The sequence below is a fragment of the Perca fluviatilis genome, chromosome 16, assembly GCF_010015445.1.
Source record: "Perca fluviatilis chromosome 16, GENO_Pfluv_1.0, whole genome shotgun sequence".
In the NCBI taxonomy this organism is placed as follows: domain Eukaryota; kingdom Metazoa; phylum Chordata; class Actinopteri; order Perciformes; family Percidae; genus Perca; species Perca fluviatilis.
This window is the reverse complement of record NC_053127.1, coordinates 13,493,049-13,512,373: the sequence shown is the minus strand read 5'-3', so window position 1 is coordinate 13,512,373 and position 19,325 is coordinate 13,493,049. Positions and strand designations below refer to the sequence as shown.

The following is a 19,325-nucleotide window of genomic DNA, read 5'->3' as shown; positions in this document are numbered from 1 at the left end:
TATGGTTACACTGTGTGACACGGCAGTTTGTGATGTGTGTGTATTATTGTACTTTCAGGTAATGTGTTTATTGTTTTTACTGTGGTCTTATATTTTATTATGAGACTTTATTGTGTGTTTTACTGCAGAACCAGTCTGGAAACAAATTTCCATTAGGTGGCCATAAAGTTTGCGACTGAACTAAACAAGGGCACAACAACATGTGATGCATCTTAAACGGTGCAGGCGTTTATGGCTTAAAATGTCTGCAGAAGCTCTTCACTAGAATATTGAATATTAAAAGGGTGATTCACCTTGACCTGTAAATACCCTGGTCCTGCTAGCTGAGAATGTGCTGCTCTGCTGATCTGCTTTACATATCTATTTTTGCAAAAGGATACATTTGATATATTTTAAAACATTTTTTATCAAAATTTACTTTACATTTATTTGCACCATTTTACCATCATTTAACCACCATGTAATAAAGTAATTTTGTTGACAAAATAATCTTGTTCTTGTTTTGACTTGTTTATTGACTTTTTTAACTTTTTTTTAATAATTTCTGCATTGCAATAACAGTAAAATGAAACCATTTTTGATACGAATCAGCAGAAGTATTCAGATCTTGTCTTAAGTACAGTAAAAGTAGCAATACCACAATGTGAAAACACTTAATAAATTTAAATCCTGTATTCACATACTTTTTTAATGTACTTTAACTTAAAGCTGTATTCATTGATTTCTTTGGCCACTAGTGGGCAGCAGCAAAAGCTGTAAACACGCAACACATTCTCACTCCCATCTCGTAAAATACGGACGCTTGGGTGCCTTTGTCGTTGTTGTTAACGCTAAAAGTCTCCTTTAGCGTCATATAACGCACTTTAACTAAATGCGCTTGGTCGGGACTATTGGCGTCCCTTTTGATGCAGTTAGGTTAAGGAAAAGCTTGTGGGTTGGCTTACGTTTCCGTGACTCGCGGGAATAACGGGACGGTTAAAGACACGCGGGACGCGAACCCCGGTCTCCTGGGTGAAAGTCCTGTGTTTGACCCATCCACCACCCCAACCAGCCTCCCTACACGGAATTTATCCCTTTTATATACTCGCTAAACTCTGTGTAGATGCTGCTCTCCCTGGTACGTTCTACAAACACGCTGAAGGGCGTTTTTTTCGTCGCTTCAGACACTGACAGCCACTGTCCAAACGTCCGTATCTTACAAGTTCGGAGTGAGAACGGGTTGAAACACAACACTGATATATTATCATATCATAAAATTTATACTGTGAACATCTCAGAAAACAGTTGCCTATTTACATAGCAGGAGATATACAGATTATACAGATTACAGACACCCCACTCAGAAAGAAAGCTAGTAAGAGGACGCATGAGTTGAGGATATTTTTGTCACACATACCGATTGCAGTTGGTCAAGAATAAACTTCTGTGCCTAGATGCTCATTTTAGGTTTCTAAAATCATTATATGCAAACTAACAAGAAGTGTCAAATAAATGTAGTGGTGTAAAAAGCACGATATTGATGAAAAATGAAATACTGTACTGAAATGTAGGCTACCCAATTATAGTATTTAAGTAAATGCACTTTCCACCACTGCAAACCATACAGAAAGTCAGGTCCTGTCAGTGTAAACATCTCTCGATAAGGAACCACCAACATTATTCAGCTAGCTAGCCCGAGGCTAATGGGCCCTCACAGATGAGAGCTCACCCTTGTGAAATTAAACACCAAATGAGATCTGCCAGTCACTGTCTTAATGTGCTGCCTGGCCCCCTGGCATTGGCGCACACACAGCTACTAGACACATCCATACATGAGTACACATGAACACACACAACACACACACACACACACACACACAATGGTCCATTTTGAAATTCATCAGGAGGGAGAAAATCTATGTGGAAGCCATTATTTGACCAGCATATTAAAAAGCTTAAAGAGACAGACTCTTTAAAGCCTGTGCACCATTTGGCAGCATTGCTCAGATCAGACTTCTTCAGTGAGGGACTTGCATTTTAAGCAGACTCAATGTGCTAAAAGTTAAATACAATCTATTCCAATCTCAGCTACCTTCTATCCCTATCTATCATTTTTCATGTTTCTTTCTTCAGAACTTTCAATTTTCGGGACAAAAAAGTATTGTTATGGGCCAGAGGAGCCCTGTAGAGCTGCCTACAGCCAGTCTGTCTCCCCTTTCATTCACTTACTTTCTGTAAATGTCACTCAAATTTTCTTCATATATGTAGCAGAGAAATTAGTTTGAAGGCTTTTTAAATTGTTAACCGAACCATCCAGTTATTAGTTGAATCACAAGCTTGTAATAATAGGTTTAAAAATGAAAAAAAAGTGAAAAATGAAAAATGTCGGGGGGAAAAAGGCGAGGGGATCACTTTACGGTTTGTATGGACCTGAAGAATGATTACAGCAACACATAACTCAATGTCTCAATGTGCATATTGGCTGTGATTATTGTATTATGTAAGATAGAGTTGTGTCCAATAAGGAATAATAAATATAAAATGTTTACTATTAAACCAGGTTTTGAGTTCCATTATTTGTTTTTTGGGATGCTAAAACTCCAGGAACTGAAGTGTTCTTATATAACCCTGAAGGAAATATTCAGCTAAATGCCTATAATGTGCAGCGCTCAGGTACAGTAAAGCACCATCTGCTAGCCGTCACATTTTAAGATGAGGCATTCAGAGGAAGGGGACATCTCACACACCTTTGAGACGCATCAGCTATATTCAGCAGGAGCTGCTTTTTTTCTGGGTCGAGGTAAAATATTAATTTTCACCCACTGCTTTATTTTAAATGGCTGCAAAGATTTCTTAATGAATGCATGGATGGACACATGAAACACACATGCAAACGTCAAAAGCAAAGATCATTGCTCACTGCAAAGTCTGAAAAGCCTGGTCTTTAATCTGAAATAAAGTTACAAATAGAGATACTGTATTCATGCAAATGTTTCCTAACAGTTCAAAGTTACCAGTTGACCAAACAATATACAACAAGGAAAACTAAATGTTTATCTCAATAGTATTTTAAAAGACTAATTTCTAACCAAATTACAAAAGTAATCCCACAGCTTCATGCCGCCTACCTATCATATGACCTAGAGAATTTCTGCATCCAGCAGTTTTCTCAATATAAGAATATGTCTATTAATTTGAGTATCAACACACGAGCTGGTGAACTCGAATTAGCGGTTCATTTCAAGAAAATATGATTACACACACGTAAAGCAGACATCAAGACACCAAATTGGACTAAATTAGAACCGATTTGACCTTGAGCCAGGGGGGGAGTTAGTCTGTCTTTTGGTAGGAAATGAAAATTGCATGATTATTATAGGACTAATTCTGAGTCTTCTAAACACAAAACCCATTTCTTCCTCAGCGTGAGAAACTACAAAACATCTAGCTCTGCTCTGAAGAGAACACACAAACTGTCAGGCTGCAGCTAATGGTGATATACGTCGGCAATATCATGTATGGATCCTCGTGAGCATAATGGCCCCCGGCAGAGATGTCGACTAATGTTTCTTGTTTCTTTCGTGGCAAGCATTTTCAAGCATTTTTACAATTTCAGTGTTTTGTTTTATATGTTTATACTTATGTTAAGCACTTTGAATTGCCTCTGTGTCTGAAAAGTGCTATATAAATAAACTTGACTTGATTTGCCTATGGTGTAGAATGTAGATCAAATCATCTATTGATTAAACTGATCCTAATCTATGGCCAAGATTCCCCTCAGCCAGCCATTACAAGAACCATAGACTGTTAATATTAATGGACAACACATCCGGTTCAGCAAAGTGCTGCAAATGTGGAGGTGCCTTAAACCTGCATTCTATCTGAATTCCAGCAGGGGGCGACACGTGTGGTTGCAAAAGGAGGTCGGTTTCTGTAGAAGTCTATGAGAAAGAGACCCACTTCTCACTTGATTTATTACCTCAGTAAACATTTTCATAATTAGTTTATGGTCTCAATTGCTAGTTTTAAGTCTTCTGCAATACAGAATGATGTTCATTTTTTGAATTATGGTCTTGTTGATTTTAAAATCAACAATAAAGCAGGGGTGTTTTAGGGCGTGGCTGTGATGTGATTGACAATTCGTGGCCTGTCTTATATGTAATATAACTATTGGCCAAAGATATATTTAAAACCTAGCGAATCTAAATGTTACCTCAAATTATGTAGGCTAGCTTTGAGCAGCAGTTGCATCCAGATTGCCGGTGAAATTGTGTAATGTAACGTAGAGTGTAAGCAGCATTGCCAACTCTCAGCTAACGTCACAGTCAGATACCACCCAACAGTCTATGGCTCCTCCCTCACGTCTAAAATCGTCACATCTGCAACCAAGATGGCTGCGCTCGTAACGGCAAACTCGACGACTCATAGCAGATCTCCACAAACCAATGGGTGACGTCACTCATGCTCTGTCCATTAATATTTACAGTCAATGCTTACAACGCAGTCACTAGTTCCAGACAGCATTTGTCATCTCCTAAATCCTCATGTCCACTATTACTATAAAGTGTATATACTAATCTTATGCTATATACCAATCTTTATAGTATGCTGTTTTACAAGATAGTCTAGAAGTAATTAGTGTAATTTACCATTTGGTACTACCAGAAAATGATGAAAGATGTGCACCACAGCACATCAATCTAATTGGGACTTTGGAAAGTTAACAAAGAGAAAACAAATCTTGTTTTGCCCCTAAGATTTCCTGTTTCATACTCAACATTGTTCTTTTAAACATGACCATGAGAGTTCCCTATTTCCTGGATATTTTTAAGCCTTTATCTGGAAAGGACAGTTTAGGCTTGAAAGGGGAGAGAGAAGGGGAATGACCTGCAGCAAAGGGCTGCAGGTTGGAGTTGAACCTGTGGCCGCTGCATCGAGGAGTAAACCTCTAAATATGGGCACCTGCTCTACCAGGTGAGCTAACCAGGGGCCAAAACTCCACTAATCTTAACACTAAGTAGTAATTTTGAGTAGTAACCCCACAAAGCACTTATTCAATCCAAACCACGATCTTACCCTAAACTTAACCAAGTTTTTTTGTGCCTAAACCTATCAAAACTTTAACCATAGCATTGTCACATCATTAAATTATTTATATTATTTTAACAATGATATGAAACTGTTTTGGAAGGAACTGACAAATGATGTGGTCCTTCCAATGGGGGGCAACGCTTTTTGTCAAGAGACTGAGTCTGTAAGTAAAAATTGACAAGTAAATGATCACTGCATGCAACCCTACAGCCTAATGGCAGCAAGGGAAGGTCTCTAACTGAGCTCTGAGACAAATTCCAAGTGATCAGGCTGAGTTCTCCTTCCTGTTTTCTGTTCCGCCTCTGCACTCTAGGTAGGTTTGCTGTCACAGTTACAAATGACACATGCAGTTCCAGTATGACAATCAGTCCCCACTCAGCATGCTTCCTCCCTGCAAGTTGCTGAGTATTTAAAAAGATTAAAAAGGAGGGCGGGAGAAAATAACATCTGTGAACGCTGAACACCACACGCTCACTGCTCTAAAGTAAAATGCATATGAAGCATTGTATTGAGCTACTTACATCTATGTACTTTTAGAAAATATTCCTCAATTAATGAGAAAAAGCGCTGTTTTTGAAAGAGTTATGCGTTTTGTCAGCCTGGTTAACCTGCCACCCTTTAAAAGTAGAAGGTTAAGATTTTCTGCTGTCAATCATTTTGTAAAAAGTAGGTGTCACTTTTCCCCCAAATGGTGCATGGCCCATTTTGGAACAAACCTCTCTACATGCTGTTACTCTGAGTGCTGCCTCTAACTGATGCTCCTCTTCAGTAAAATTTCTGCTATCATCGTGAGGCTGCCGGCCTATCTGCCTGCACTCAGGTTTCAAACAGCCCCTTCCTCAGAAAGATTTCTATGTAGCATGAAATAGAGCCACCAAGGGGATCGCCTTTGCCCAAAATCTTGTCACGACGCTTAGATGCGGCAGCAATTCATTCGTCTATATTTCACTCTTGTTCCTGTGTGGTTGGGGAAGATACTGAAGAGACCAGGGGTGTCAATCTGTCTGTCAGCTATGCATCTGGATCACACGCTCTAACCCTTGTTATCTTCCAGACACTCCAGGTGAACATGATACACATCCTTTCAGGTTTTTTCCCCCTTTAATTATTTATCTTTATGACAAGATATGTGATAAATCTCTGATTTCCAAAGGATGTTCTGAAGCGGTGTTTCCCAAAGAGGATTGATACAGCACAGTCACCCGGAAAGATAAGGTTATGAACTGTCATTCACTCTAATGTAAAAGACTCATAAGCAATGCCCCTTGGAAAGGAGACAGGGTTGACACCTCACTAGTTAAAAGCTGACAGGCCTTATCAGCCAAGGAGCCAGACAGCTCACATTAATAGGATTTTACTCAGACATTTGGAACTAATTAAGAAAGAAAAGATCTAATTAATGATGACTGTTAGCAGTTTGAACTAGAAAGGGAATATCCAGACATGTTTAACCTTTATCAGTATGGTTTATTTCAACAATCGTCCTGTTCACTTGGCCCACAGGTTTCCATAATAATAATAAGAAAAATATTGAATATCACTATTATTTAAGACAATTTCAAGAGTCTGCTGTTTGCTTATTTTCATATCGTAATGAAATGAATGGAAACCAAGGGCTGCTTGGAATGGCAGTTAATCATACATTTAAAAAGCACTGTGGTTTGTAAAATGGTTAGCTGTGAGGTAAAGCATTTCTGATTTGTAGTAATCGGACTAATAAAAAAGTGCAAAACACTGGCATGGTTCTTTAATTTAATTTAACAGTAGGGAAATGGGTGAAAAAAAATTGACAAAAATTTAGAAAAACGTGAGAAAAGTTCAGCAATTTGTAGAAGAAAAAAGGCACAATAAAACTAACACCAGGCGTAAGCCAGAGGGATACACACAAAGACTAGTAAACAGTGGAGCAAATAATTGTGAGCAACAACAAGGACGCCATTAAAGCAATTAAAATGTGACAAAAAACATATGGCAGCAGTGATAGAAAAAATTATGTATTGTTTTTGCAGAGAAATAACTGCACGTGTGCATTTTCAGATTGAGGTAAGATGTACTTTTAAGAGAGAAAAATAATGCGTCTCCCTCCCAGACAAGGCACTGGGACCTCGGAAAGAGCACATTGCAGGTTGTGGTGCTTTAGCAAGACCAGGTATCTTTATCAGCTTGGGATATTCTGCATTACCTCAGGATTAATTGCTGTCTGACACTTTCCCTTTACCACTTTCTGTCTCTATAGAAGAGACGTAGCTTCAGGCTGTATGGAAGTAATAAGAAGCCATCTCGAGACTGGAGAGAGAGAATAAGAGGCCCCTCCTTTCTGTGTCATACTCTATTTTCTTCCTCTGCTCTGCCTCTTTACCTTTCTTACTCAACACTGATATTGACTTTTGGCTTTTTCTCTGACAAGTTTCCGTGACCAGATCGGCAGCCCTTGGGTGTTAAATCCCACATCCTGCTTGTCAGGTGGGGCTGAAAGACACAAACAGCAAGTGACTTGTTAAATCCGGAAATTCCCCCGTAGGCTGTATGACATGGCTGCAAGAGCAAAAAGGATATCAGAAGGATCAGCAGAGCCAAAACAGGTTGGTCTGCCTGACTAACAGGACTGTTTGCTAATTATAGAGCAACAAGTGTTAGCAAACAACATGAAAGAGGTCCGCATTGGAATGAAGAAAAAAAACACTCTTTAAAGCATCAATGGCTCTTCAGAGGCACTTCGTGGTGAAAAATGTGGTTTGTACGTATAATCATCGCTGACTGAAGAACCACCAGAAGCCATCAATAGCTGCGTGCTGTTCTTTGAAGCCTCATTTGTGGCTGTAGAAGACAGAAATCAATGCATGTGAAGAGGCAAAGAATCCCTCTCTGATAACACATTCTGAAATATCAAGATACATCCGTACACCATGATCAAATTCACTGTTTCCTTTGTCGACGTTGCCCTAAATGCTCACTGGATGCTGGCTACAAGATAACTCCAACTGTACACAAGTAAGTGCAAATTATCCTCCAAAAACCCACAAATGATCTCTAACAGATTCAAAGTTAATACATTTAGAATTTGTAGCTAGGTATTAAAATGTTTTGTGGCGTGTTTGCTTCGTTGACAGGCTCTCACACTCAGCCCTGGTGTTTGTCATGTGTGTCTTACTGTAGCTCCACCACAAGCTTCACATTAATTCAGAAATCACATTATTTTTTGTTCAAAATAACAGCAAAGCTGTTTGCAAGGGGTAAAACCAAACGGAACTTTTAAAGCCTGCTTCAATAACTTTTATATCATTAGTCAGAACTTCTGAATATGGAGCGCATATGGAGAACGGAAAAGAGATTTTTAGATATTTAAAATTCACTCGTCACTTGTTCTAATTAACGAGGCTCAGTGCGTGGATATGCCACTCCACCCAAAATATTTTTTATAACATATCAGTTCTGATAGTAAGTTAGTTAAAATTGTATACGATCCAATTGCCAATCGGCACAAGCAAATACAACGGAAGCTGATCATTAATGACTTCTCAATTTTAGAATTTCTCCATCTGACATGTTGAATGTTTTCAGAGAACAGGAGGAATTAGACAGTAGGTTATGTACTGATATGAGTGAAGTAACATTTCAAGACATTCTTGAATCACACCACCTATCCAAATGTGATATGACAAAACAACTCAAAGCAAAAGAAACCACGATAAAGTTTTAAGATGAGGAATGAGAACTGACTGCATAAAAGGGACAGACAGATGGCTGACTAAATTCAATGCAGAAAACAGATATGCCAGATGACCTTTCCGTAACCCCTCTACGCATTTATCCCTCTCAGCTGACTCTTTCGTCAGTTTCCTCCATTCAGGCAGAGGAGGCATCAAGCACTCTTTGCTCAGAGCTGCGCTGCTGATGCTCTGAGCTCAGCCGCTGTGTTCATATGGGATGCGGCGGTAAAGGTCATTTCTAGAAGTTCAACATTAGTGATCAGAATTTCAAGTGAACCGTGTTGCCCACATTTTGTGGCCTTGCTCTCTACAGGGAGTACAGTGGACTCATCAGGTGAGTCTGGCGGCCACAGTAATATGTCTGTGGAATAAAAAGGATACAGAATCTAATGGTGCAAGTTAGTGGTCCCCCTCAGTTTCAGTGTCATTCATATTAAGTGCTTCTCATTGTCATAGGCCTCATGCTAATCATGTTATATTTCTCTGGGTGTGAGCGTGTGTGAGTGCCAGTGTGCCCCCGCTAAACCCATGAGAAAGAGTTTCATCAGTTCAATTTAAAACTAATCTTGTCAGCCCCATCGGGATGCGAGTGTATGGCAAAAGAGGCAGCTCATAAGAGTGTGACTCACCATCTGTAATGCATTTTTACCTTTGTTTTGGAGTACGGCTGATTATACTTCTTCGAAAAATTTGCAAAGCCAAACAAATCAAAGTCACCAGGCATAAAGAGAATAAAAAAGGAGGAAGAAGTGGGTTTGGTTTACTCGAGGGGGATAGCTTTGTTGTGTGGAAATAAATCCTGCTCCTGATTAGACAAGCTCTGCATGGGGTTCAGGCGATGTTATGCCAAGCATTTCAACAGTTCACAAGCGGGGCATTATATTTTATATGAAACATGTAATTTATTCTACTTAAAACTTATATGGACTTGTCATACAAGGACAATAAATTGTTCAGAGCCTGAAGCACCTACCTTTAATTTATTAGGCTATTTGCATGTGTACACTCCACCTGAAACTCCAACTATCTACCACAGTAATAATAATTCATGCGTTCTGAATGTTTTAAATAAACCTGGCTCTATCCTCTCTTGCATTGAAGATTTTCAGTAACAAACACTTTTTGGTTTGACATCTGGCCCGTGTGTGCAAAACACAAGTAAAGTAGATTCACTTGAAACTGGCACAAGAAAGCGCCAAGTTTCTGCTGCCATTCCTTGCTATGAAATACATGTAGAGAAACAGAATCCTACTTAATCGAACTTAATCAAAATACTGTAGAACACCACTTTAACCTTTCATCTATCTGCTGGACCTTTGTTTTGCAAACAAAAATCCTTCAAATTACAACTTCAAAATAGTCCTTCTCATTTGGACCAACACTACGGCAGCAGTGCAGCAAGAAAGCAGTAGCATGTGGTATATCTCTGATGGCTACATATCTTCGTGTTGCTTGAATTTGAAGTTTTGTATTGAAGAAGACCGTGAATCTTTTTCTGCATCTATCACCAGCGCTCAAGCTTTCCTCTGTTTTAGCATTTGGGAATGTGAGCAGCCGGGAAGTCAAGTGTGTAGAGAGACTGCAAAACGACCTGTTTTCAGCCTCTCAGCTAAAATGTCCCGGCGCAAGATACTGAATTCCTATCTGCTGTTCTGTCGCTGAGTCTGATCTCTGACCTCTGACCTTTCAGAAGCAGGACAAAGACAATTTCCATCCTAGGATCAATATAAGTATAACAATCATCATATTATAAAATTTATTTCAGACTAAGCTGGGAGTTGGGTCACTTTGTATGTGCATACATTATTTTGCATCAACACTGCAACTCTTACAAAAAACTACTCAATCCAGGTATCCTTTATGAATTGAACAACCACAAAACAAAAGAAGTATTGACACTGTTAAACAGTTTATTAGAGAGGGAAGGCTGACTACAGCTTATATTTCGCCAGCGTCACTCAAAAAGTCAAATATATGCTTATGCTCATATGTCTAAATCCAGCCTAAAGACATAGTTAAACAGACTGCTGCACTAAGAATAGCCTATCATGCAAGACCCGTGGAAGCGTGTGAAACCTCTTCCTCAGCCCGGATACAGAGCAGAAGATTAGACCTTTATTGCCATCCTTGAAATTTTAGCTTTATCCAACTAACATGCATGACATACTGTACACATGCATTTATACACATACGCTGCTTCAAGCGGGTTCTGGCTTTTGCAAGGTTTTAGGTGCTTAGCGAGGTACATAGGAGGTACATAATGTTACAGTGAATGCTTTCTTGTTTTGTGTGTTTGTGGTCTTCAGTGTCAATCTGTAAGTGTGTGAGTCATCCCACTATTAGGCTGTCTCTAAAGCACTACAAGCAGCCATAATCTGCTGGACACTGCATTGTAAAGGCTCTCTCTTAGACAGCTAATAAGTTACACACCAGATTGCAAACTGTAATAAGCCCGACTGAGTCACTATTCTGGGCTACATCATCATTTCTCAACCAGCTGACTGTGAACCCAGGGTGGGCTGCAGAACTGCTCTGACAGGGTTCAGGACATGATGTGGCTCCAAAAAAAACTAAAACCTGCAGTAGTCATTTAAAAAACAAAAAAATAAAAACTCACTTCATCTGTGAACTTGTTCATATATAACTATATATTGGTATTGTGCTGATATAATGCTCTTTGCCTGTGGGATATGTAGTGGCTTCAACCCTGTTCTCAGCTATAAAAAAATGCAATAAAGCCAACTTTTGAATCCAAGGCAAATTAATCCATGAACACAAAATGTCCCTTTCTCAGCCTGAAATCATATGTGACATTAGGTGTCTATGCTTGCTTTTCCCCCTGCAATGATATAGGCTAATGCCTAAAGGTTCTATGTTCCTGTAAATTACCAGTTCAGACCCAGTACAAACAGATCCAGCTGAGAACCGCTGCCATTAATATTCTCACTCAGGTGCCAGGGCAATGTATTGATCCAAAGCTCTGCATGTGCCTGCTGTATGTAAGTGCGTATGTGTGTTTGTGAGTGAGACTACGTGCCTGAGTTAAGAGTTGGAGGAGCTGTTGGCTCCCATAAAGCTGGAGGGCTAGAATTTACAAACGGTTTTTCACAGATAGCACATTGATGAATGGCCGTAATTCTGTTGCTAGATGTTGACTCCATATCTGGTTCCAAGTAGAGAAGAAATCCAACAGACCCAGAAAGAAAGGCTGGTGCGCGAGGGGAAAGCAATGAGTGGAGCATAAGGGACCAAGAGGCTGGAGCGTTTTCAGCACCACGGAGAGCTCCGGCGCAATACACTATATCACGGCGGCGTGCGCGCCGACCAATCCTCATTTCCCACTCCGCTGGCCGTCACGGAGGCTTTTGCTACCGCTGTGCTGGCTCTCTGGTGACACTGATAAGCTTTTCCCATGAGAGCGCTGAAGCAGCTCATTTAACACAATCAGACAAGAAAATCTCGTCTTGTTTAGGAATTTCCCTCCCCTCATTCTTGAGAGTTTTTGCATGCTTGGTGAGTAGATGAGGGGTGTATGGGCTTTATAAGACACTGATCGTTAAAAGATTAAGTCTTTCCAGCGTCCTGCCGAAGAAATTGGCTGACAGCAAGAGGACCTGGTGAGGAGGGGTGGTTAGGTGGGGGTTGTTCGGACCGGTGATCCATGCCAGAGAGCCCAGCGAGGGATGTCCGTGGCTCACTATGTTTTCATTTCAGTCCCTCTGCTGCTTGAGCAAACCTGGCGCATCCGGGCAGAGGAGTCCTACTGAAGCCATTTATCAAACACTAGCCTGTTGTTTTCGAGCAGGTAGAGCCACTGCACTGTTATACGGGGTTACCAAAAGCTGGCATCTGGTCATATTGAATGATTAATCACACATCGTGTTGCGCCAGACAATAAGCTACATAGCAGTCAGTGTAGTTAAACACTGTCACAGTTTGTCATTGACATCGCCCTGCGCTATACGGCTGCCTGTACATTCCGGAGCTCTCTCTATTATTGATGCATTTCTCCTCAGCTACTCACAAACTAATTTAAAATGAAAGCACGCCGCTGCCATCATCTTTACAGTTTCCATTCACTCACACTCCCAATAAAAATAGTGACGGATACAGCAGCGTCATATGCACCCAAAACAACCAAACTTGTAAAACACAATAAATACGCCCTTAAGCAACCTTGGAGCCCCTATCCCGCATTAGTAAATACAGCTTCCACCTTACCTGTGGTATCCCGAGGCAAGAAGGCAGAAAGGAAGGAAATTTGAGCAAATGTGCCACAGATTTCCTCGCTGCGACGAGAACAAACTGCGCTCTTTTAGTTCCACTCCTCTCCTCCCGCCCAGCAGGGTTTAAAGGGTTAGATTAATTATGGGCTGGTGTATTAGCAGCAGCTGCGTTCGTAGCGACGGGTAGCGCGTCCCAACTCTCAGCAGCGACTTGCCATCCTTCAGCTCCTCCGGCAGGTTTCCTCTCAGCGCTCCGCTCCTGCTCTGCCCTATTTCAACTCCTCTCACTCCGCTCTTCTCCTGACGTCAGCTGCTGCACGCCACATGCGGTGCGGCTGCATCTGCAGATTCGTCGCACTGGAAAGCGACACCTGTGTGTGCATGCGTGCATGTCTAAGTATGTGTTTAGACATTCGTGAGGACCACAGAATAGTCAAGAACCCAAAAAAATCTGAAGCTTATTTGCAAATGTTTTTCTTCATTTATTTCTTAATGTCAGGGTTGGTAACCTCTTTGAATGTAGGATCTAAAATTGGGATTTGGGAACGATTTAGGTTTGGGTTAAAGTTATGCTTGAATTGAGTTTTTTAAGTTACAGGGATTAATGTTGTCTGTGAGTGCATAGTGTAATACGACAAAAACATACAAACAAATAAAGCCACACAGATAATGTGTTGTCACAACTCAGCAGTTAAAAATGATTTTAAAATACTAAAAATGATTTTACAATACTTAAAATACATTGCCTGATAATGTTCACATTTAGAGCACCTTGTTTATTTAAAAGAGCCAAGATAAAGGTAAGAATTAAAGAGGAGAACATGGTGACAGATGATATCGATGTTGTTGTTTTCTGGGTTCATCCAGCGAGGACTATAAACACTCAAATGTTGTCAAAAGTATCAAATGCATATTTTATTTTGTTTTTCATGGATTGTCTTCCACTCAGACCCCATAGAGCATTCTTATACAGCGACTGATGGCTATATGACAAACACACACAAAGCATCACTAATCAACAAGGCAATGATGTTCACAGAGAAATTAGACATGCAGAGGACAGGCAGGTATGTCAGAATCACTTTCACAGATGAGCAAGTTTACAGCGGATTACCTGCTTATATTAAGGTTCAAACGTTGAAACACACACACACACACACACACACACACACACACACACACACACACACACACAGAGTACTGTTTGCAGGGTTAGGGTTAGACAACATTTAGGATGTGTGCACATATCCCAGTGACCCCAACTTCTGACATTATCACATCACACATATTCTTTCTCTCTTTATCCTTCTCTTTACCCCTTTGTATTAAAGCCAGAAAGGGGATAACTGCACATGGCACAATTAGGTCTACATGCTGTATTCCAAAAAGATACGAGAATGGTGGCGTCCCCATCAAAATTGCATGTGGCAGTAAAATATTTATGCTTGATGTAACATTTATCAAGGAAGTTAAAAAAAGAGGGTTGGAAAAATAAGAAGCAAAGAAAAGGGAAAAAAGGGAGGGGGAATAAAGGGGAGGAAGAGAAAAGTAAAGAAAGGAACTTTAGTCATGATGTTGCAATACTTGATTCCTTACAATACCGTGGGCTTCAATGGAAAGAACACATACCACATACATCACATGTGTCAAACTCAAGGCCCGAGGGCCAAATCCGACCCCTTGCTGATTTAGATCCGGCCCGTATATCAATTTCACAAAAAGAAAATGAGGAATAAAGCTAATAAAATGTAAAAAAAAAAAAAGAAAAAAAAAGTGACACGCAGTAACAAAAGCATGTCAATAAACTCTACATGTCTTAGTAAAATTGAGTTTGACACCCCTGACATACATTGAGTGCATATTATCTACAGATAATATGTGTATAGCAGCACAACCTGCAGTAACAGGTGATGTCTGATAAGATGGAAAATGGCCTTGTAGCACAATGCTGCAACAATGTTTTCTTTTCATGCCTTTTATTACAGTAAGTAACACATCTCTTCCTCTTTCATCAACGAATGAAAGAAATCAGTTTTCTTTGGGGGGATTTTAAAATCTTCTTATAGGATTTCTACTTGAATTGATAAATTACAAACTGATTGGCAGGGAGGTAGTCAGAGGGGAGTCAGTTACGTTGATGTGGGTCAAGTAAGAGGAGGTAGGCTAGCTGTTTGAATTGAGCTGCAGCATCTAGCATGTGCATCCAAAGAAATAAGTAATTTTGCTAGGTGCAAAACAGTAACAGACAAAAAATATTCTAATGAATTATTTGAGGCAAGGGGTCGGCAACCTTTTTAATATGAAGTGCCATTTTAAAATGATGTTGTTAATCAGTGTGCCATATCAGCATTAAGCCTGTGATCATCTATGGAGCCCACTCCGTGCCTCATTCTGTGAAGAAGGCAACGAGTACTAGCCAATCAGAGGCAGAGTAGGGCGGGTCTTTGTGGAACGCGGATGGTAACAAAGTCAATCAAACTACCATCAATAACAGGCTGTGCTTCTGCCAATGGCTGTGAAAGAGGTCATTTGGCATGCAGATTGGAACATTTCAAAAAAACTCTCTTTACCATTTACATTAATAGCTATGGAGTTGGAATAAAGCATATGTTTAAATGTTTCAGCACTATGGTCAGAGACATTAGGATTGACTGTTTCCTCGCAGTAGAGAGAGCTCAGTGAAGCTGGTTTGCATGTCTGTCTCACTCTCCAGCAATTAAATGTAGCAATGAAAGGAATGATGTAGAGATATTTTTACTCATCCTAGAGTGTTTCATTATTCCTGCTAAATACAAGTCATTTTAACATAGACCACTGAGAACAAGGTCATTCTTTTATCGTTTTCAAACATACAGCAGTGGCCCTTCTAAATAAAAGATTAGTTGAATTTAGTGCCTATTAAAGCATGACAATGTAGCAGGGATACATAAAGGAGTGGGTTTGAGCATTATTCCTTCCAACTCTATCACATTATTTTCCATGAGTCAAAAAAGATTACACTATTTCATTGCTGATTGATCTGCACGTTCGGATGTAATGTGCTTGTGGTGCCCATACTGTCTTTGCAACCACAGAAGGGCAACAAAGTGGAATAATGGTATTGACTATGCAAGATTACAGACTCATGTTGCCAAGTAGGCACAGCAGCAAGCTGGCCATTTTTGCAAAATAAGACTCACAACTTCATATTAACATATAGCTGTTAAAGGGATGTGTATTCTGTTGATGTTTTGCATAAGCACACAATTTACTATTATAGCCTACAAACGTTTTTCAAAAATACAGAAATGTTGTTTTGTAGAAAAATCATACATGTTGCGTTACTCTTATTATGGTCACATACATACACTAAATTTTACCTAACTCAAAATTGTTAGGTCAAATTATTGGATTAAGGTTAAGGTTTGGTTTTGATCATGGTTTATAGCATGTGAAAACAATAAAATGTCATGCTAGTCCACACAATCTGCAATTTTTTATATAAATGTCCATTACAACAACATGAAACACCGCATTTGAACATGTCTATAATATTTTTCACAACACCAGCAATTTTTGTAATTGCAGCAATTTCCCCCCACCCCTAATGCTTTTCAGGGCATTTGGTGATTTCTGTCCACTAATTGTCTGAGCATGAGTCCTCAGCGTTTTTTTGTGCAGCCTTCTCTGAGTGCTTTACGTTACAATCCGTGCAACTCTCCTTAACTTTTTTCTGGCCATGGCAGTGGAAATGTTTGGATCCACATTATTGACAAATGCATATCAGGTCTATTCATAAAACCAACAGCTCTCTTGACAATGCAGAGACGATCTCAGACTGCTGTAGGCACACTCTGAGTGGCAAATCAATCATGCCTAAATGGTGCAAATATGAATCGACCCTCCAGGGGCTCATATAGACGACAGCCCGTGCATGGCATTACAAGAGGATCATCATATGCATTTTACCCACAGCTACACCCAAGGGTGAACAAATTAAGTTTCAGACTAGCATGTTAGGATTGAGCAGCTACAGCAGTCATCATTATCTCTGCCACCATTTGCTCAGTAGTGTTTGTACTTGCAGTCATACGTCAGAAACATAATATCTTCTCCCCTCAACCTTAAAGGCACTCATGCATGTGTCAGCACTAAAAGGTCTCTCTCACTCTCGCGTAGCTGCACCCTAAGAGACAGAAACACCAGGAGATAGAGCCATAACTCTTCTTTATGTCCTTTTCTTCCAGCTCACCACTGCAAGTATTGATGTGATTCACACACACACACACACACACACACACACACACACACACACACACACACACACACACACACACACACACACACACACACACACACACACACACACACATACACGTCGGCATCACTTACAGTAGAATGGACTCTTATGCTACACCTATCTGAACTGTAATATGAACATTTTGTTTATGTTCATTATTTATAAAAAGTTATGCAGATATATTTTTAAATGTTTAAAAAAAAGAGTGATGATATTGGTCAAACCTATAATTAAGGTGTGATTTTGGGCAAGCCAATGAAAACATCATCATCCCTCTGCTGTTGCTATTTACTCTGTAATAAGGGCTTTGAAATGACCACTAAAAAGGATACCATGGTATCTGAAAAAGAAAAAAATGTTCTCATTTAAATTCAGTTCAGATTTTGAATGTTTGGTTTTCAATTACCAAGACACAGACACACACATACAGGCCTGGAACAATGCGATCAAAAACCACCCATATAAATAAAAGTCAACACAAACGTTTTCTTTTTTGTGCTGTAAAGCATATAACTTAACTAAAACTGGACACACTCAACACAATATCATGGTGGCTTGACTTGGAACGGGAGATGTACACTGTTTGCCTGTAACCAGAGCCTTTAACGTCGACACTTGTGGCTGCCAGACAGTGGCAAGCAGCTGTAGTATGAGCACACAGTTTTAATGCCAGACTGCAAGTAAATGAATAACTATATACATATAATATATATAATAAATAAAGAGCAGCATTGTAACAATCAAAATATAAATTGGCTCAAATATTTTCTGCCATGTTTATAATTTTTTTACTCAAGTCCTGGTATGATCTTGACTGGGAATGCAGAGATGCACAACATTTACTTTTCCACCATTGCTCTCTACGTTACAATTGTAGTGTAGTGATGTTGTAAATAATGTAACGTCTCCGCCAAGGCCTGAATCAGCACATTTGGGGTCAAAGGTCAATTTAGTTTAGTTTTTGCCCCACAACTTGGCAGAAAATAACTTTCAGTAGTGTGCTGCTCTGGGTCTCTCATGCAGCTGCATAAGAGAGCCCAGCAGCTCCCTCCTTTGGAAATAATGTCCGTCTCTCAAGCCCCAACAAGAGTCGACTGTTACTCAACACCGCTTTAGTTTCTGAAAATTGGAAAGTAAAGCAAATGTTCTCACTTAAAAAAGTTTTTATTGTCACACAAACAAGCAGCCACACTCTGCCAAACTTGTGCACCCACATACTGTATGTCAACACCAATGACACAAATACCCACTAAAACAATTCGCTGTTAATACAAATTGTCACACACACACACACACACACACACACACACACACACACATACACACACACACATACACACACGTGTTCTTACGCAAAAACACAAAGACATAAAAAACAGTTACTTCATCCTTTACTTTATTGAATAGAGCTGTCAGAGAAACCTGCATGGTATCAGTTGCAGCGCTGCTGTTCAATGAAATTACCTGCCAATGGAGAGAGAGAGGCAGTGCAGACAAAGTGTTGCACTAGCTTCTCTTTGCACCCTGCAGCCATGAGGCTTTTTATGGACAAACCAGGGCTTTTGATTTGTTATGCAGCCTTTCCTCTTTCTCACACACTCTTACTGTGCACACGCAGTGGCTCACAGACAGAAATGCATTTGTGCACCCACATGCAGGCACTTGCACAGAACTACATTTCTCAGTCTTGGTCCCACGCCTATGCCCCCACACACACACACACACACACACACACACACACACACACACACACACACACACACACACACACACACACACACACACACACACACACACACACACACACACACACACCCTGTATAATGGTCTACGCTTCCTCCTCCTGCCCAGCTCCAATTTGATGGCAGTGCGGCCGCCAGGTTCCCCAGATGACCATTGCGATAGAGCTAACAGATGAAAGCAGCAGTAAGACGCTGGCGGTAATGGTGCTACAGCTCCGGCTTACAGCCCATATTTCTCCCTGATGGCTCTGCTGCCCTACCTCCCTCTGACACCTGCAGGAGTGAGCTGCTTGGAGGA

General features: G+C 40.2%; 1 protein-coding gene across 3 annotated transcripts in view; it reads right to left on the bottom strand.

The window, feature by feature from the left end:
* Positions 1-13,296, bottom strand: part of fstl4 (follistatin-like 4) — a 243,672-nt gene extending 230,376 nt beyond the window's left edge. For all 3 annotated transcript variants that reach the window (XM_039778070.1, XM_039778072.1, XM_039778071.1), the window contains exon 1: positions 13,002-13,296. The gene's annotated coding sequence lies outside the window, so the exon portion shown is untranslated. The remainder of the gene's footprint in view (positions 1-13,001) is intronic.
* Between the last annotated feature and the right edge of the window lie 6,029 nt (positions 13,297-19,325).